General features: G+C 40.6%; 1 protein-coding gene and 1 long non-coding RNA gene across 8 annotated transcripts in view; one reads left to right on the plus strand and one right to left on the minus strand.

Annotated features, from left to right (window-relative positions):
- The window catches only part of IGF2BP2 (insulin like growth factor 2 mRNA binding protein 2), a 155,352-nt gene that overhangs the window by 67,798 nt on the left and 66,241 nt on the right, over positions 1-21,313 (minus strand). The gene's annotated exons all lie outside the window — the stretch shown is intronic.
- LOC111093887 lies at positions 1,921-14,153 on the plus strand. Of its 4 annotated transcripts, XR_005383842.1 has the most exons (6): positions 1,921-2,353; positions 5,306-5,528; positions 6,840-7,052; positions 10,656-10,733; positions 13,729-13,862; positions 14,064-14,153. It is a non-coding gene; the product is annotated as an uncharacterized LOC111093887 (long non-coding RNA). The 4 variants fall into 4 exon arrangements; XR_005383844.1 differs by lacking the exon at positions 6,840-7,052 and having other exon boundaries at positions 10,653-10,733; XR_005383843.1 differs by lacking the exon at positions 6,840-7,052.

The raw sequence follows: 21,313 nt of genomic DNA on the forward strand, positions 1-21,313 counted from the left end.
AAGCCAAACCACACAGAGACAAATCTCTAACTCTTAATGGGGCTGCAATGAACACGAGGTCAAAGTAAACACAAACACGCGGTAGAGGCAGGGAGACCTAAGTGGGCACCAGAACCTGGAGGAATGACAGATGGAAAGAGAAGAGAAGAGGAAGCAAGCTTCCCAGAAAGCACGTGAGCAAAATAGTCCGGCTGAGGCCTGAAGAGGCAGACACAGAGACTGTCACTGAGCTCATTCCCTGGGCTTTTGTCCACAGGCGCCAGAGCAGTCCAAAGACTAAGCTAGCCTGAGGTATCTGCCAACAAGAGTCTTCCTTCCCTTGAGTTGTGAACCTTGTGAAGGACTGCAACTGGACGAGGGGAGGTCAGAATTTAAAATGAATCCCTAGTAGGTTTTTATAACTGCTATCATTTTTCCCCCATCTCTTTCTGACCTGGGCTTTTGCCCTGATTAAGTGGAGACACTGTGGAAGTTAAGATTGGAGTCAAAGTTTCTACGTTCAAATCCTAACCAACTATTTACTAATTGGAAGACACTTGACAAGGCCTCTTTAACCTTAGTCCCCTCACCTTTCAGACTTTCAGAACTGTTAGACTGAATGTGAATGCACAGTCTTTCAACAGTGCCTGGCACGCAAGAAGTGTTCCATGAGTGGTAGGTGCTCTCTTACTCTATTTAAAAGGCAAGCTGGAATATATTTAAAAGAATTCCCATTGATATAGGAGTCTTTTCTTTTTTTAAAGATTTTATTTATTCATGAGAGACACATAGACGCAGAGACACAGGCAAGAGGGAGAAGCAGGCTCCCTGTAAGGAGCCCGATGTGGGACTCAATCCCAGGACCCCGGGATCATGCCCTGAGCCGAAGGCAGACTCTCAACCACTGAGCCACCCAGGCGTCCTGAGATAGCAGTCTTAACTTTGAGGCAGATATTTTCCAAAGATGACAGCAACAAAATCATCCACATGCTCTTATGATGTGACTTTGATACCTCTCCCGTTAAAAGATGGCATTCTATGTTCCCTCCCTTGTACCTGGATAGGCTTGTGACCATGGCAAAAATGATAGCATAGAGTTTCTGAAGCTAGATCATATCCTGCTTCTCTTATGAAAGCTTGTTCTTGGAACCAAGTCACCATGCTGTGAGGAAGCACAAGTAACCACATGGAGAGATCACTGCTCTGACAGCTCCAGCTTAGGGCCCAGCCAACAGCCAGCATCAAATTGTCAAAGCTGTGAGTGAAGAAACTCTCAGATGTCAAGTCACACCCCAGCTTTGAATCTTCCCAGCAGAAGGCCCAGACATCACAGAGCAGAGACAAACTGACCCATCGTGTCCTTTCCAAATTCCTAACCCTGACAATTTGTGAGTCTAAAATAATAGCTGTTTTATGCCACTTAGTTTGGGTCTATTACACAGCAACAGTTAATCATCACAATTGCTTAAGGCAATAGAGGGACTGGACAGGTTTGAAAGTGCTTTTCACCAGAAGGCTAACCTGACTGCAGTAGGTTGACATTGGTGGCAGAGGGACCCAGTAGGGAACCACTGATACAATATGGCAGGTTTTATATGATGCCAACCTGAATACTGAAGTGGGGAGAGTGTTTACAGAGGACAGATTAAATGTAGGGGTTAAGAAAAAGAGAGTTCAAATCCATTCTAAATATACTGCATATATTGAACCTGCATCATGTTAGGAGAATCTAAGAAGTGTCAAGCAAGAAGAAATTTAGGACTAGAAGCAGAACACTGGTTTTGGTTAAAACCTTGAAAACAGAAGAGATTACCTCTGAGATTATGCTGAGGAAAGGTTTTATCCTCAGCCTTTATGAGAGGGACCAGGTATGGTAAGTCACAGAGGCAGAATTCTAGGGTTATAACATCACAAACAAGTTCTGGAAAAAGTAATCATTGTTAGTGCCAAATGCTGCCAAGAGGTCAAAGGATAAAGTACTAAGAAAAGAGACTGAAACCAAAAAGGAGACCAAAAAAGGACCCAGGGTCAGAGGAACGCTTCTCCACCCCTGACTACAAGTAGAATCAGAGACACAAACTGAAGAGTGAAATGAGACAAAGCCTGCTTAAGTACATCAGTCTTTAGTCTCCATTCAGATAGACAATTTCCTGTGAGTCTGCAAAGAGGAAGTGAATAGGAACTGTTGAAATGAGATGCTGAAAGTGGGCACAGGAACACCTGCCACTAATCTACCTCACCAAGATAAGGGACAGATTAGACTCCTATCAAGTGTTTTGAGTTCTCTGGCATTGTAGTAGATCCGATACTGCTCTTTCAGCCTGGAAGAGGAACAGTTCTTAGCATTTGTTGAACTCCACAACATTCCTGTGAGGTAGATATTATTGTTGGATGAAGAAACAAAGGCCACACAGCAAGTCAAAAGCCAAGGCAAGATTAGAATGGGGCCTGCCTCCCATAGGGGGGGAAAGGCTAGTTGTCTGGATTCCTTTTGTGTCAGTAATAGGTTCTTTGATCTATAACATGGAAGAGGCTTGTTTCTGAGGAGGTTGTGAAAATAGATTCATTAATGACCATACAGTTTTCTGAAACTCACTGAGCGTGATATGGAAAAAAGGTGCAACCACCCAGAGTCTAGAAACAATTAAAGAAATTCCAGGAACAGCGAAGATTCTACGAACAGCCAGAGAGACAAGGCATTGGGGAAGAATCAGTCTGGGTGGCAACCAGGAGGGAAGAGGCAGTTGGGGACGGACGGACCTTTGAGAGGTGGCTGTGTGCCAGCTATTCCACACATGGCTTCCTTCTGCTTCTTCACTTTGGGCAGATGGCATGAAAGTGGCTGGGGTGAACTGAACAGTAACTGGGTTCCTTCCAGGCTGAGCTGGAGAACAAAAGGGCATTTCTTTAGAGTAGAGGGGTTCTGGATCAGAGCACTTCCGGGGCCCCCAGGACCAGTGAGGAAGAGGGGTCATGCTTTTGTGAAATATTTACTTGAAATCCCTGGAGAAGCAGCAGCATCCCATCAATCCTTCCAGCACTGCATACATCTTTTTCCAAAAACTCCCTTTCTTAATAAAAGTGAAAAAGCAATGATGACACTGAAAAGTAGTCAGGGCCTTATTATAAATGACCAGTAATGGAGTTTAAGATAAAAGAAGCTGGCACATGCAAGGTCACAGGCCTTTACTGAGTACCTAACATCAACTATCTCATTTAATATCTGCAACTCCCTCTGGAGGCACCGGCAGTCCCATTTCAGAGAGATGAAACCAAGGCCTAGAAAGGTCTACCCCTTGCCCAAGGCCATCCAGCTAGTTTATGACAGAGCCAGGATTTGAGTCCTGACATGCCTCATCGCAAAGCTCATGTTCTCTTCTGTGCATTGCACGGCCTACTTCCCAATAGTCACAAGTTCAACATTAGTCAGGTCTGAACTAATGAGGTCTATTGTACCGCCTCAGAGATGACTGCGCCTCGAAGCTGGAGAATGTGTAGGGAAGGGCACTGACATTACATATGCCTGAACTATGTGTGCAATTCGTGGAGGATAAAGACGTGACCAGGACCAATTCCGTAGTATGAGAGGCAAAGTGACTACCATTCCTCCCCTCCCCAGAGAGCTGGCTGTGCACTGGACCCCTCACTGCTCTTGGATTTCCCCACTCTTGACCCTTCACCAAGCACTGTCCTCCTCCTCCATTCCCTCAGAGCCTTGATTTGGTTGGCAAGAGTGTTGGGTTAATTAAATAAACCAACCACTGCTAAGTCGTTAGCTAATACATTATCCTTTCTAGGATACAGGCTTTAACTCAGTTAATAGTATATTACCACCATAAAGGTACAAAGAAGTAATGATAATGGTGGACATCTCAGGCATCCTGGAAGACAGCTTCTGGGCAACCTGGCCTTCAGGTGTTTCCTCAGATAATCAATCAACTAGGTAATATGTTTTATCAATACCTACTGATGGATTAAGTAGATTAACTGATTTAATGAAGTAGGTACAATTATTACTCCCATTTTGCAGAGAGGAAATAGCCACAGAGAGGTTCAATATCCTCCCAAAGTCACACAGCTAATCAGCAGCAGAAGCAGGAGTCAAACCCAGGCAATCTGGATCCTGAGCCATGCTCTTCACCACCCACCCATGTAGTTTTCAAAGTGTGATTTGCAGACCTTTGGGATCCCCAACAGTCTTTCAGGAGATGCAAATAGTACCAAAATATTATTTGCCTTTTCCACTGTGTTGGTGATTTGTACAGAAGTACAAAAGTAATGACAGCTAAAAGTGCTGAGACCTCAGTATGAATTGAGGCAAAAATGTACCCATAGTCATTGTATTCTCACCTGTACACATTCAGTAATGGAGTCCTTGATAAGCTGCATAAATTACTAATTTTTAAAAATCCTGACCCTAAAGCACTGGTCTTCCAAAATACTGTGTGATAAAATGGAAAGTACACATAAAGCACTTTTGCATATACTGAAGTAACATGTTATCTCAACATGTGACTGATTGTAGGCTGCCACAGCCACTTTCTTCATGGAATACCATTTTTACCTCAAAAAAAAAGACCGACAGGCAGCCACAGCTATTCAGAACTGGGAATCTGACATACTCTTGAAAATAAATGAAGAGCGTCTGTGACTTCAAAGAAAAAAACTGACAGTATTTATACTGCTAATGATGAAATAGGAGCTTTCAAGCAAAAGTGAGGATTTGGGGAAACTTGTATTTTACCATCACGAGCTTGCAGCTTACCAATATTTAAAGATTTCTGAGATGAGATTGGTTAGGACAGCAATGATTGATTTTTTTTTTTGATACTGTATAATAACGTCAACATCTGGAAGATCTGAATAACCCAAAATTTTCTAAATAATTAATATATGATATTACAAATTCCTGCATTAGTAAGAGATTCTAATGTAACAGAAAATTAAAGTTCATTTGTATGGTTTCAGATACTATACAGCAAATAATCTTTAAGAAACCACTACTTGTCAAGTTTTGATGTAGTATCAAAGAAGAATATCTATAATTCTCTGAAAAGCCTGTTGACTCTCTTTCCAACTATATATCTGGGTGATCCCAGATTTTCTTCATATATTTCAACCAAAATAATATATCAGACTGAATGCATAAATAGATATACAAATGTATATACCTCCTCTTGAGCAAGGCATTAGAGAGATTTGCAAAAAGCCAATATTCCATTACATTTTCTAGCTATTTCTAAGAAAGCATTATTTCTATTAATATATAATTGTTTTATTATTGTCATCCTTAAGCAAATTAATAAATACCTTCAAATTTTCTTAGTTTTAACTTCAGATATGGTGAATATCAAAAGTTCCTTGGAGTCCTCAATACTTTGTAGTAAGTAGCATAAAGAACTCCAGAGACCAGAAGTTTGAAGACTACTGCTGCACAGCATGGAATCTAGAAGAAGAGAAGCCCAAAGAGCAGGTGGTACAGCTGCATCATTTTCCAGGTGAGAGGGTGCCATGAGAAACGGCCATGAATCTCCCAGACTTCTCAGCAAGTAAGTTTCAAGGACTCTATTTCTCATCAGGTTTTATGGCTTAATGACAATAGGCATTAGAGACCATTCTCAACTTCTTGCTGTTCCCAGAGTGTACACATTTTCTCTTTTGTCCTAAGAAACTCTTACTCTCCTTGAAGGAGACTTCTAGCACAGTAGATGCTTGCCTCTGCCTTCTGCCTCCAAGCATCCTGCATAACCCTTTCCTACAGCATTAAGCATGTGGTTGTAATATTTGCTTACATGGCTATCTGATAGAAGTGTAAGGCCTCAAAAGGCAGAATTTTGTCTTAATTCCAGCATTTTGCTCAGTACTTGGCACATAGAGTAAAACTCAAAAAAGATCTGTTCAATTAATGAAACTAATTAAGTCCCCACCATGCACCAAGCTATCTCACAATGGCATCCTGACCTCTCCAGGGGAAAACTGCTAGCCAGCCAAGAATAGTGCAGGGTTTTTAGTGCTCCTCAGTATGGCACTCAACTGACATTCTGAATATCAAGTCTTTTATAAGTTAGATTGGTATGAATCTTGAAATTGTAAAATGGAGACCCAATTCCAGGGAAGCCCCTTATAAGACACCAGTCTCCCCACCCACAAGTGCCCTCCCTGTAAGGACACCAGTCTCCTTCAGTGATAAACTGTGTCACAAGTCCTCTAAAGCCAACAACATGCTTTTGAAGCAGATTTGAATTAGAAATTTTTAAGGAAAATGAAGAGTATATAAAGCCAATTAAAAAGTAATGCTGTAGTTTGAACTGCTACACGATCAGGGACTTTACAACTCAATTAGAGAAAAAGATTTTTTCGTCAAATTTAATGTAAGCAATGCGTGGGAATAAAGGATGTTGAGTCAGATAATCCCCTGTGAGCATCACAGACAATACAATGTGCATAAGTTATGAAAAATTTTCACATAGCTCAGGATGTTACAGCTTCTTTCTGGAATGCTGCTACTGTCCTGTTAATCCCCACCCCCACCCCAACACACAATGTTCTCTTATCCTGTTGTTCATCCAGTCTCTACCCTTCTTTCTGCCTTTCCTTCCACTATACCTTGTTCTGATGCCTCCCCCTCTATTCATCTAGGAACTGAGGGAGGATATAATAAAGCTGACAAGCATAATAAGACATTCACAACCTTCTTAGGTTCTGCTGAAGAATGTCATCTTATTTCCTTACTTCTACAGAGCATGAACCTTGGAAATCACCTATTCTCGCCCCCCTACTTTACTAGAGTGGGAACTGAGAAAAATAATGTTAACTTACTGAAATGCTATACTTCCTTAATTTATTTCTGTATATTTCAGGAAAACTGATGCCAAGGGAAAGAATACCCACAGGTACAATAGGGAAAGGAACTAAAGAATGCATAAGAAGACTGTCAGCACCTACTCAGCATCATTTATTGAGTATCTACTCTATGGTGGATGACAGAGGCCCTGTGTTAGCACAGGCAGACATAGTACACTCTAACTGTGCATTAAAAATTTAACAGATATTAAATTGGATCCAAAAAAAAGGTAAATGCAAACAAATGAAACCAAAATAAATACAGTAGACTAGGAAAACAAAAAAACAGCAAGACCTCTATGAATGAGACAGTAAAGAAATGGAGGAAAACAAAACATTTATTCTGATTAAGAAAAAAATCTATCTCTCATTGCAAACAAAATTGGGTAAAGACTAAGCAATTTACTTATGCTGCAATATAAGGATTTGTTTAGAAAGTGTACATTCATTAATGGAAAAGGATTTCTGGAGACAACTTTTCAAAACCCCAATAACATTCCAGTATTTTTCAGAAGGTTTCCTCAGCCCCCGCACTTCGCCACAAGAGGGTGCACACTTCCTTATTAATAGGGTAGCCAAAAGCAAACTTAAATTCACGTCTGCTCAGGCACCTCTCTCCAGGACCCCTGAGCCTCAGGGTAATGAGCATCTGCACAGTTTTGTAGGTTAAACCTTTTTCACATGTATTATCTCATGAAATTCTAACAATAGCTCTGTGAGAGTGAGAGGGTGAAAAGTACCAATCTCATTTTTAAAGATGAGGAAGCACACTCAGAGGTGAAGTGACTTGCCCAAGGTTAAAGAGGGAATAACGTCACAGCCCAAAGTTGAAGTAATGTCTTCTGATTTCCAAATCCTATACTTACACTTTCCTTAGTTCCCTTTAAGAACATAATCAAAACCCATACCTCAATCATTCAGTACCTCCATCCATCTGTTCCACTTATTTTGAGCAAAGAATCATACACTGGGGAGATCCAGGAGACTTTGCTTGCCTTTGCAGTATTAAAGCTCTTTTTTTTTAAAGTGTGTGTTAACACCTGGCAATTACTTTTATGGGTTTCCAATGAGGTGAGAAGTGTGCTGACACTTGTCTACAGTGTTCTACGGCGGCATTCACACGGACTAGAATAATTTTTAGTGTTGCTTAGGACACAGAAATTAACTGAAAACTCATATTTCTTGGACAGATCCTATGAGATTCAGGCTAACATGTAACTCCAAAGGCCTTCTCTTGTGAGAGACAGTATAGCACAATGGTCACTGACTTGAACTTGGCAGCCAGACTACGTGAGTTCAAATCCAGATTTTGCCACTTACCCTGTGACCTTGGCCAATTCCTCAACTCCAGGGTGTCTCAGTCTCCCCGTAGTAGAATGGAGAGAAGAACAAGTGCTCCCTCACAGTGTACTAGTGAAGATACCGATACCATCCGTACACGAAAGAGCACATGACAAGCTCTCAAGCCACAAAAGGCTGTCCTTATTCTAAAAGCACAGACGGCATTCTCAATTACAGTGATTGACAAAGAAAACAGCTTAATATGCTTTATGTCAGAGCAGAACTGCATTTTATGACAGTTTGTACACATGAAAATATATTTAAATCCTTTAATAATCTATGTGCACAGCAAATTCTATCTTAAATCATGTAGAGTATTGATAGAAGTTGCTAAGGAGTATACAGTTTTCCTATCTTTGCTTTTATGACACTGTTTGTTGTATCTGTGACTGATTTGATGCCAAGTCTCTCAGGAAAGAAAAGCAAAATGACAGAGTTCCTCTGGGAAGAGATAATAAGCTTTATGCAGCAGAGGGGAAGCTCCCTGCCCTAGAAACCTGAAGACCCAGGTTGAATCACAGTTCTGCCACTACCCAGCGTTCCCCTGACCCTCTTCCAACACAGTCTTCGTATCCTTATCATCAAGCTCCTAACTGGCCATAGAAGTGGGGCTGGCTGTTTGTTGAGTGAGTGAATGAACAGGAATGGGAAGAGTGGCACTGACGCAGGCTGTGAGGGTAGGAGAAAAGGTTAGTTTACAAACTACACATGTATACACTTGTTAACTAAAGTCCTAGGCCAGTTCGCCTTGCCAGTGTGCTGGGGCTAAGAATCTTCCCTCTCTCTCAGGTCGTTTTCTTAGTGGTGGTATCACAGGCCCTCAGGGGACCCCAGACCACCGTTCTCAGTCCTATTCAATTTTCCAGACCAAATTCACCAGAACACTAAGGCTGGGTGCTCCTGCACCTGGTTGAAGCTGCGCTGGTATCTAGCTAGGCCATGTGGCCTCATGTGGGCTCAGAGGTGGGGACTCTTTTGCAGGTCTGAATATCTTCCAGCTCCTTCCAAGGACCCCAACACACTTGATGCCTTACCATTTTGAGCAACACACTCCTCGCTTTAAGACTGCCCTCTCAATTCTTATTTAGTTTGGACACGCCTCCTGTGAGGTAGAGATAAATCTGTGGCTACATCCCAATGAATGGTGAATACCTTTTATAGCTTCGGCCTCAGATTTTATTGGATGTCCCCAAGGGCTCTTTTTTTTTTTTTTTTTTTTTTACTGAGACAGAATTTTAATCAATGGGTTAAAAATGAAAAAAAATGGGTTAAAAATGTATGTAACTGTGTTGAACATAATATATGTAATCCTGAATTCCAGCTAATACATGTATTGTTTTCTCTATGTGGTAATCCTCAGCACCAGCAAACCTGATAAATCATTGACTAGCCATTTGTTGCTAGAAAGCTTTGACACAAGACTGCTTTTGTAACATAGCACACTCCCATATTATGTTTAGAATGGAATTTGAGCTCTTAAAATTGATTTGCACTAATTTTAGAGAGAATATTTATTGGTTAAAATGAGGTATATCTGTGCTGTAGGTTCATGAGCACACACTTCAATTTCTGATAAAGGAAGCTTTTCTATACATCATTATAAAATTTTACTTTGTGAAAAGAGCAATCTAATTCATGAGATATGCATCCTAAGGGCATGTACACAATGTAAGCACATAGCATAAGGTCAGCGTGCGATGAACACACATCCTCTCCTGGGGATGTAACTTCACACACACAACATGTGTAAGATAATTCCCTACCCATGCAATGGCAATGTCTTACTGCATTCAAAGGACAAAGGACTGCAGTGCCTCCTAGGCTCCGTCAAGAATGTTTCCACTTGCTCACCAAGTGTGGCTGCTAATTTTATAGCACGGAGGCTCCTTTGTATCTTGCTCACAACCTGAAATGCCCGGCAGGGAGCACCATAGAGGGAGGAATCACTCACCTGATTGCAGAGTTAAATAGCTACACACTAAGGGTTTCAATTTAGGCTTCATGGACAGTCAGCAAGGTTGGACTGCATGACACTGGGGACGTGCCTGAGTTTGGCTTCTGCAAGAGTGTAACAAGACTCTTTCTTTTGACCCTGATATGCAAAACTGTGCAATCAGAACTGGGTGGCAAATCCATGCTAGGAAGGGCCATGATCTCAGCCATCAAAATTAGAACTCGAAAGCCCTCCCCAAATGTAGGCAGAAGAGCTCAGTTGTAAATGCCTCCTCTATATGGGGCTTTGATACTTCTCTTGGGATTCCAATCTACAAGCCAGCAAGTCTCTCCATAAAACAGCTTTTCTTAAGGTTTAGCGTTAATTTTTATTTCTTTTTATATACTGCTTTGATTGGTTCTAAATACATTTTCTCTTTCCATGATGTTTACATCCTTCACATTCTTAGGGACTGTTATCATATCCCCTTTAATCATCCTTTGGCCAAGCTATACATATTTAGCTCCTTTCATCTCTCCTATGTCCTTCCTTCCAGCAGTGTTGGCTCCTCTTTAAATTCCTTCTAATCTGTCAACGTCTTTCTGAAACTGATGCACACCCTCCTTTAATAAACATGGTAGGTACTCCCTGTTTCCTTTTTTTTTTTTTTAAGTTTTTTATTTATTTATGATAGTCACAGAGAGAGAAAGAGAGGCAGAGACATAGGCAGAGGGAGAAGCAGGCTCCATGCACCAGGAGCCCGACGTGGGATTCGATCCTGGGTCTCCAGGATCGTGCCCTGGGCCAAAGGCAGGCGCCAAACCGCTGCGCCACCCAGGGATCCCTACTCCCTGTTTCCTAAGTTTCCCAAAGACTCCTATAGTAAAAAAATATTGGGTCTGGAGTCAGAAGTGTAATCTGGCTCTGCTGTAAGCCTCAGTTATCCTTTCTATTAAATGGGAATGATTTCTCTGTTGATTTAAGATAAGATAAAATATAAAATCACTTTGCAGATTATAAAATACTATGCATGAAGAATATGCATATATATTACTTGTATAATTTTAAAAGCTTAAACAAAGAAAAATAAGATTGGAAACAAGTACATCAATTAATGGTTATTAAATCTGGTGGTAGTATCAGGAGTAATGGTTACATTATTCTGTGATTTTGGTATTTTTTATTTTCAATTTATGGAATTACTCATTTATTTACTCACTGAAAGTATTTATGGAACTTCTTTCATATGCAGGACAGTGGGCTGGATGATATGGGTGAACATGGATTTGATGTTTTTTATTTTAATGTATGGAATTACTCACTTATTAAAAGTATTTATTCAACCTCTACTATATGCAAGACAATGGGCTGGATGATATGGTGAATATAAAAGAAGGACTTCAAGAAGTTATCATTTCAAGTTCTTAGAAACTGACTACATACTTGCTTTGGATCACATAGTATTAGAAAGCTGTTGCTGCTGTACCTTCAAAAATTTTTTTATTGAGGTATAATTAACATATAACTATTGTTCCTTTGATTATGCTTTAAAACACTAGAGTAATTTATTATTTCCTTAGAACAAATTGTAAGAAACAGAATTACTAGGTCAAAGGTTTTATCAATATTTAAGCCCCAAATTTCCAAATAATTTCCCAGAAAGGGTATGCCAATTTATACCCTCATCACTGATGTACGAATATCTATTACCACGGTCTTGCCAACACTGGGTATTATCTTTTTCCCCATCTAATGGATTGCTTTTAGAAGTCACAAATAGGAGGAAATCTAAAATAGATTAATTTCTACTAAAACAAAATATCCCCATGTGGTACCCATTTTGGTATTGCCTTTTGGTAGTCGAGTGTTCCATAGAATCTTTGAGTGCTTATTACTTTCCAGGCAATATGTTAGGGGTTAGACTACAAAGATGACTCTGCCCTTTAAGGGCTCATAAATCCAGTGCAAAAGATAAACACCAATAATTACAGAACACTATGGAAAGTGCTCCTTCCTTAAGATGTACACCTAAAATGCAAAAACATCACAGAAGAAGCAGCCGAGAGTAGTCAGGGAGGCTTCAAGGAAGTGGTGACATCTGAGTTGGGTTTTGAAGGGTAATCTTCAGGGTAAACTTAGGTCATGACCAGAAAAGGAAGAAAGGAGAGTAATCCAGGCACAGGAGCCAGTTGCTGGTTTGTGTAGCCACTAGAATCCTCTCCACGAAAATGTTTTATTACATAAAGTCTTAGCAATCCAGATTCAAGCCTCATGGGTAGTTTTAGTGTTATCATCTCTCTTTATCACTTGCAGTTGCATTTCTGTCCATGGAAAAGCAATCAGCAAATCTTCCCACTACTTCATCCAGTAACTCAAGGTGCAAGATTTCTCGTGCTTCCTTCACAGAGAATACTTTCACAAATACAACTTGGGAGCCATTTTGTTGAACACAATCTTTAAAAATTAGATTGTCAAGCTGTAAGAGGATATTTAATCCTTAATGACCCTTAAATAGTTTCTTCATTTAAGAAGCAAAACAAATAAGCAAAGGGGGGGGGGGGGAATGAGACAGAGAGAGAAAGAGACAAAGCAAGAAACACACTCTAAACTATACAGAACAAACTGAGAATTACAGGGTGGGGTGGGGGTGGGGGGTTAAATAGATGATGGAGGTGAAGGAGTGCACTTGCTGTGATGAGCACTGGGTGTTGTACGGAAGTGCTGAATCACTCTATTGTACACTTGAAACTAATATAACACTGTATGTTAACTAACTGGAATTTAAATGAAAACGTAAGGAATTCGTTTTCTCAAGTAAGGCAGGAGGGAATATGAATGAGATTAATAATGAGGTTAATGAGATTAACTCCCTTCTACTCCTAAAAAAATCAATTGGATCTACACAAAATCCAGTTTAAAAATAGTATAAGGGCGCCTGGACGGCTCAGTTGAGTGGACACTTTTGATTTTGGCTCAGGTTGTAATCTCAGGTTCCTGGGATGGAGACCCGTGTTCAATCTATGCTCAGTGGGGAGTCTGCTTGAGGATTCTCTTCTTCTCCCTCTGTCCTTTCCCCTGCTCACACTTGCTCACTCTCTCTTTAATAAATACATCAATCTTTAAAAAATAGTATAAAAATCTATTTTGGCATCATATCATTTTCAAATAATATAAATATCCCTAAAAGCAGCCCTTTTATATGTGTTTTCACATGTCATCAGTGGCAAATATAAATACCCATGCCCTGGAATTTAACTGTTCTGAAAAATTCTTGCAGAACATCAATCTGCAGCACACCTGGGGTGGAGGAGACAACTGCAACTGTACTGGGTCAAAGCCTCTAATTTATTCCATAATTTTCAAAGCTGAAAACACCTCTCCAGGTCACTAATCCTCTAAATTGCAGAGGATTTAAATAGAATTGGCAGAAAATCACATACAAAAGGGCCTCTCTGGTCTTTTATAAATTATTAGAAAATGGCTTTTGAATTACTTTGTCAATTATTTTCACTTAAATTTAAGCCCTTCAAATTGCACCCTATGGCTCAGATATCTTCCTAAAGGCTTTGTTATCAAAAGGCAAATAAATCTCTCAATCTCAATGATAGCCTGGCCTTCTCCTGTCTCCCTAGGAATCACCACCACCTGCTGGAATGCAGCTGAGCTTGGCTGGAGCATACACTTAACATCTCTGATGCTGCATGCATGAGGGAGACAGCTTTTCCTGCCTGGAGCCCTAGGGGAAGGCTATGACCCCAGATTCCAGGTAAGCAACCACACAGAGCTTCTGTCCAGGCCCACAATGCAGCCCAGATCCCAGATAAGGCTTCAGATCATCTGCCACTGAGTCCAAGAGTCACAAGTCAAATCTGTGTTCAGATATGGGAAATTATTAGTTATCCCATCTTTATAAAAAGATGCCATGAGATTTTGTCTGATTTTTTCTTTTTTCTTTTTTCTTTTTCAGTAGTCAAAAAGCAAAGGGGATCTTCATACATAGAAAACCACAAAATAGATCTCTTGATTTGTTTGTAAATTTAGAAAGATAGAAATCACACAAGGTGAAAAATAAAATATTTACCTATTTGTTCATTCATTATTTAATCAGCAAACACCTACTATGTGCTAGACACTGTGCTGGGCTGAGGATACTGAAATGCATGGCTCACAGCTCCTATAACACTGAGTTTTATACAGATTGACACCATTTTCTCCTTTATGTTTCATGGCTATCTGCTGGATTTCCAACAGAAGTAGACTACTTATTCATCTGAGAATAATATTATTCACCTTCTAACCTTACAAATATAGTCTTTGAGGTCTTTTTTTTCCAGTTTATACTACTAAGCATAATAGTTAAAAGTGAATGCCCATTCTGAGTCAAACATCAAACTAACCCATTTTCCCTATATTATCAAGCATAATCCTTTAAGCTAGATACTCTACTACTGCCTCTTCACAGGTGAGGAATGCAAGCTCAGAACCATAGGTGACTTGCCCAAAATTATACACCGAGTAAGAGGTAGACCTAGGATATGAACTAAGGTCTGCCGGACCAGAACTTACGCTCTTCACTGGCAAGCTTTTTTTTTAAGATTTTATTTATTTATCCTGAGAGACAGAGGGAGGGTGGGGTGGGCAGAGACACAGGCAGAGGGAGAAGCAGGCTCCCTGCATGGAGCCCGATACAGGACTCGATCCCAGGTCTCCAGGATCACGCCCTGGGCTGACAGCAGCGCTAAACCACTGAACCACCCGGGCTGCCCTTAACTGGCAAGCTTTGTAGCCTTCATTTATTCAAGAGACTGTTAAGATTACTTGGAGATGGGGGATCCCAGGGTGGCTCAGCGGTTTAGCACTGCCTTCACCCTGGGGCGTGATCCTGGAGTCCAGGGATGGAGTCCCACGTCAGGCTCCCGCATGGAGCCTGCGTCTCCCTCTGCCTGTGTCTCTGCCTCTCTTTCTCTCTGTGTCTCTCATGAATAAACAAATAAAATCTTAAAAAAAAAAAAAAAAAAAAAAAGATTACTTGGAGATGGAAAGAATTTTTGGATATTTTCTGAAGAATTTTCTATGGAAGGCACAGGGGCAAAATATTCCAATAACATCTCAGAGATAAGTTCAGAAAGTTACTGGTTTGCAAACAGCTTACCAGCACACTGATGGTTTTATAAACCCAACAGTAACACAAGGAGAATATCTTGCTGCCAGCAAAGTAAAACTTTGAAACTGCTAGCTATAAATTTGGACTTTTATTAAACTTCTTAAATTTCAAGAGCTTGGCCTTTAAAAAAAAAAAAAAAGATTTTATTTATTTATTTATTTATTTATTTGAGAGAGAGAGAGACAGAAAGAGAGAGAGTGAGCATAAGCAGGGGGAGGGGCAAAGGGAGAAGCAGACTCTCTGCTGAGCAGGGAGCCTGATGTGGGGCTTGATGCCGAGATTCCAAGATCATGACCTGACCCGAAGGCAGATGCTTAACTGACTGAGCCACCCAGGCACCCATGAGCTTGGCCTTTTAGACTCAACTTACTTACTTTTTCTTTCTGTCTCTTTCTTCTTTCTTTTGCTTTCTTTCTTTCATATTCAAAATACTTGGGCTAATGTATCTGATAAGTACATAATGAAAAATGAACTAGTACTAACAGCAAACATACCTTGTACTACGAAGAACTGCTATTTATCATTGTCCAAAAACCTAGAATTCACCCTGAACAGAACTCTGGGCCCAAGAGGATTACAGATAAGGAAGACTCGAAACCCAGAATAGAAAGCCATGGGAAGGGTGACAACAAGAACCAGTCATTAAGATTACAAAAATAACGATAGTCAGGGCAGCTTCCTGGCCATGGCAACCTGTACAGTCACTCAGGGCCCTGCACGCCAAAGGGCCTGTGCTTTGTTTAATGCTCTCCTGGAGCCACACAGGAACTCTTAATAATTTTATCTTTGCATTTGTGTTTTGTAAGTAAAGTCCAATAGAATAGTGGACCATGTGTATGAACAGAGGAGACAGAGATCATGTGCATGTTGTTCTGCTTTGTCATCCATTTCAGCAAGACTCAGAGCAAGCTCCAGGCAAGCATGTGGGGTCTGTGACTGAGTGAGTGGAGGTGCAGCCCCAAGAAAGGATGCCTTCCATTGGCACCAGAACTTGTCTTGAAGGTAGCATTTTTTTTTTTGGTAGCATTTTTTAAAAATTTTATTTATTTACTCATGAGAGATAGAGATAGAGGAGAGAGAGGCAGAGACACAGGCAGAGGGAGAAGCAGGCTCAATGCAGGAGCCCGACGCGGGACTCAATCCAGGGACTCCAGGATCACTCCCTGGGCCGAAGGCAGGTGTTAAACCGCTGAGCCACCCAGGGACCCCCTTGAAGGTAGCATTAAGGCAATACCATCCTAAGAAACATGAACAACCAAGGAACTCTGTAATATCCATTTTCACTCATGTTACTCTCCCCCATTAGCCAACCACTTACACTGAAAATGATCATGTTTGATGTAAAAGGAAGGGAGAAGATAGGGTAATCTGTAGTCATTTTCCATTAGTCCTTACTATCAGTAAACTGAAGGTGGTGGTGGTGGAACATGCACATATTCAGTGAAAGAAAAATGGCTGAGTTAGTTTGGTGCAGTATTTCTACTATTCCAGAAAGAACAATGAATGAGGTACAAAATAATACATTTTTGTAGTTTTGGTGATTTTGCATATGAATTAAATGCTTATATTTGCATTTTAAATTTATAGTGGAATTTAAGAAACAAAACAAGTGAACAAAGGGAGAAGAAAAAGAGAGACAAATCAAGAAACAGACTCTTAACTACAGAGAAAAAACAGATGGCTACCAGAGGGGAGGGGTGGGGGGACGAGTGAAGTAAGAGTCCACTTATGATGAGCAATGAGTAACAAATAGAACTGCTGAACAGGTGTATATGGTACACCTGAAACTAATGTAACACTGCATGTTAACTATACTGGAATTAAAATTAAAAACTTAATAAACTGGCATCATACCATATAAAGGTAAACAGTAAAATTCATAATAATAATTTAAAAATTAGAAAGTTCCCTTACTTAGAATGACATTAAAATAGCAAATAAAATACACCACAAGTCAAGAGAGAGACCATGGATGAAAGGTAAAAGCTCTGTATTTTAGTACCTTGAAACAACACTTTTCCCCTGTGGTTTTGAAAAAGGGCTCTCCCATTTTCATTCTGCACATGGCCCAACAAGCCTCGACAATAATAACAGATGAAAGGATTAAATTATGATTGATTCACTGCCTGTCTCCAGTCAAACTTCAAATGAAGAGGTGAAAGACTAGATAATTCAATAAGAAAGCAAAAAAACATGACTGTTTCGAATTCTGACTTTGGTGAAATCAACTCAACACACACACATAACCTTCTTCCACCATATGCAACAACACAGAGAATCACAGAAAACCAAGGGTATTCAGACTGAAAAAAGAGAAAAAAAAATTTTATACCGAGTCTGTCACAGATATCTCTAGTGGGGTCCCAGACTGTATAGCAGGGCTTCCCTGTGAAGGAACATGCAGAGAGGACAAGTGGTATCACTGACACATTTTCAGTGCAAATCTCTGTATGACCCGAGCAGCCTCAGACTTCAGCAATGACTTATTGCTCATGTGCACCTGTCCTATCTGGCACCTTAGGGCAGAAAGATAACTGCTTATGTTTGATGGATGCCTTAGACTTAATAAGCACAAGCACTTTCATATAGAGACCTACTTTATTTCTACCACAGCCACATGAGGAACTTAGGAAAAGCAATTTTTAATAAATTTTTTATTATCAGTATTCAGATGCTAAAAGTAAAGTTGCTTTTATTGTTCTTGACCTGTGATTACACATTCACTTTAGACTTATTCGTTAAACTTCATGTGTGTTTTATGTACTTTGTTGTATAAGTCTGCAACAGAAAGAACAAAAGGTAACAAGTGTTTACTGTGAGAGATTAAAAAAGAAAGTTAAAAATCTCCCATATTCCCAAAGAAAGCTATTAACAACTTGATGCTTCCCCCCAACCCCACCCCCATTTTTTAGAACGAGAAAAAGCTCAAGGGAAAGGCCATGTCCGTTCCTTTACACTCCTTGCTAACGAGAGGGGGAGGAGGGGGCAGACGGAGAGAGAGAATTGTAAGCAGGCTCCATGCTCAGCATGGAACTCGACTTGGGGCTTGAACTCGTGACCCTGAGATCATGACATGAGCTGAAACCAAGAGTGAGATGCTTAATTGAGCTACCCTTTTTTGTTTTCATAAAACTGGAATCATGCTTTCCATGATGATACATCTCTTTCCCTCCAATATATCACGTTTTTATACAGCATTAAAAATTAAACATAGGGGGTGCCTGGGTGGTGCAGTTGGTTAAGTGTTGGACTCTTGATTTTAGCTCAGGTCATGACCTCAGGGTTGTGAGATAGAGCCCAACTCAGGCTCTAAGCTGAGCACAGAGTCTGCTTGAAATTCTCTCTCCCTCTTCTTCTGACCTTATTTGTGCTCTCTCTCTCAAATAAATAAATCAATCTTAAAAAAATACAACATAGTATTTCTTTTTTTTAAAAATATTTTATTTATTTATTCATGAAAGATACAGAGAGAGAGAGAAGCAGAGACAAAGGCAGAGGGAGAAGCAGGCTCCATGCAGGAAGCCCGATGTGGGACTCGATCCCAGGACTCCAGGATCGTGCCCTGGGCCTAAGGCCGGCGCTCAACTCAACCGCTGAGCCACCCAGGGATCCCTCAACATAGTATTTCTTAAAGATAAATGCTAGTTTATTAACCAATTCTCTATTGTTGGATATTTAGGTTGTATCTGATTTATTTCCAGAATTACCAGAAGGTACTTCTTTTTCATGGACAAGTTAATAGCTCATGCAGGTTGATGACCTTATTGTTGTTGTGTGCAGAGCCATGGCAGGCTGCAGCTCACTGGTTTGCAGGCTTATTCTTCTCGAAACACTGCTCTGCACTTCCTCTGATCACAGGGTTTAAGGTGACAAATCAAAGGGGGAGAGTGAAAGACAATCTACCTCTATCCCTTTCCCATGAATGCTCTCTCACACTAAAAAGGGGGCACAGTCCACACCAAGGTCAGGGTTAAGAACAGGAAGGATGTGTTTTGGTGGTGCCCAGCCTGAGATAAAGGCACCATCACTGTCCTTCTGAGATGTACTGCCTGGGCTAAACAGTTACATGGGAGGACATGGAGGGAGAATAAACTTTTCAAAGGTACAAGGTTGCAGAGTTCGAGGTTAATAGGGAGGTTCTATAAATATTTACTGAACAAAACTCTGCCTGTTAACTGGTGACACAGAGCAAGGTGTGGTTTTCCCTCCCGCCCCCGGAGGTGGCTGGGAAAGCTGGTCTGACAAACTAGCGGGAAATGCTGCCCAGCCAAGATAGAACCAAGAAACGCAAGAATGCCTAACATGATTCAGGAAATGAAATGAGCCCAATCATCTTCTGTCTGCCCTCTCCCCCTGAGCCCCCACAACTCCCACCCCTAGTTGCTAAAGCCGGAAACCATAGAGGAGAAGACACTCATAAACAAAATACTGGCCACAAAAATGAGAGCCTGGAGTAGCTGACCAAACAAACAGCTCTGGTTGCAGTACACGGTTTAGCTGTTTCCCAACAGGTTGAAATATCACTGCCACCATTTTATACTGCAAATGCCACTGGGCAGCAATAAAAATCATGAGCTGTGGGAGGCTGTACATAGAAAAAAAGTCCTAGCCTACCTCTGGTTTGGTGGGTGGTCTGAAAGTTCTCTTTTTGGCAAGGCCATGTCCATTCCTTTACACTCCTTGCTAACTGAAGAGCCAAGAACCTAGGTTTGAGAAGATGACCTTCCTTCAGGTAGAACCAAAATTAAACCACTCCAGAATTAAGAGAATGTATCCTATCATCTGAGGACCCTAAGACCCCAAAAGCTACTTGAAAACACAAAAATGTTTAGCTATAGTTTATTGGGAAATCTACCCCTTTCTGCCCCTAGTCGATTCTAATTTAATCCAATTCTAAAAAACAAGCCCATTTTCCATATAACTTAAGATATAATCTATGTGGCATGACACATTTTGCCCGAAGACCTCTCAAATCAATGGGGCGCACTGACAGTACAGGAAGCAGCTTTCAGAGCTACTGAAGCCAGGTGTACCAGACCATTCATAGCAACTATGGACATAACATCAAACATGAGCATTCCAAGGATAAGGGCTCCAAATGGAAGGCACTGCTCTGCTTTGGAGCTGCTTCTCACAGGGGCAACTCCACATCCTCCAGTGACAATAGGACTGATCTACGTCATAGTGATTAATTACATTCCTGAGCAGCACTGGGGAGGCCAGTGTAGGATACAGTGTAGTATATAGTGTAGTATAAACTATCCTATAGTGTAGGATATAATTCAAAAGGACTAGCCTTTCTAGCACTGAGATAAAAAAAAAAATGCAAGTCCTTGGGTTGAGGCATACTTTGATTTAAAAGCTTTGTGAGCTTCTAGGAAAAAGACTACATGGGAGTGGAACAGAGGTGGGTATAAAGCTAACAAAACATATACCATCTTATGTAAGACATCTATTTATAATTTCTATTTAGATTTTAATTTAAATGATAGAATCTGGAGCTAGAGATTCCTATAGAAATTATCTAAAATATTTTCTGGGAAAAGAGAAAATACTCTAATGTCTGGAAGGAAGACAAGAAAAGGATCTCTCTCGGGCGCTTGGGTGGCATCTGCCTTTGGCTTGGGTCATGATTCCAGGGTCCTAGGATGGAGTCTCGAGTCAGTCTCCCTGCTCAATGGGGGTCTGCTTCTCCCTCTACCCCTCTCCCTTGCTTATGGTCTCTCTCTCTCAAATAAATAAAATCTTAAAAGAAAGAAAAAAGAAAAAGAAAAAAAAAAAAGAAAAGGGCCTCTCTGATCCTTCAGGTTGAGAAGTTGATCTGTAAAGATCTAGGTATCCAACGGTGGCCTTGTTAAATTTGTGCGTGGGCTCTTTCATTCCAGACCTGCCTTCTTTTGGAAGTGTAATAAGCAAAATAAAAAACAAAAGCAGAATGGGAGAAGATATTTGCAAATGACGTATCAGATAAAGGGCTAGTTTCCAAGATCTATAAAGAACTTATTAAACTCAACACCAAAGAAACTAACAATCCAATCATGAAATGGGCAAAA

This window comes from Canis lupus, chromosome 34, assembly GCF_011100685.1.
Source record: "Canis lupus familiaris isolate Mischka breed German Shepherd chromosome 34, alternate assembly UU_Cfam_GSD_1.0, whole genome shotgun sequence".
In the NCBI taxonomy this organism is placed as follows: domain Eukaryota; kingdom Metazoa; phylum Chordata; class Mammalia; order Carnivora; family Canidae; genus Canis; species Canis lupus.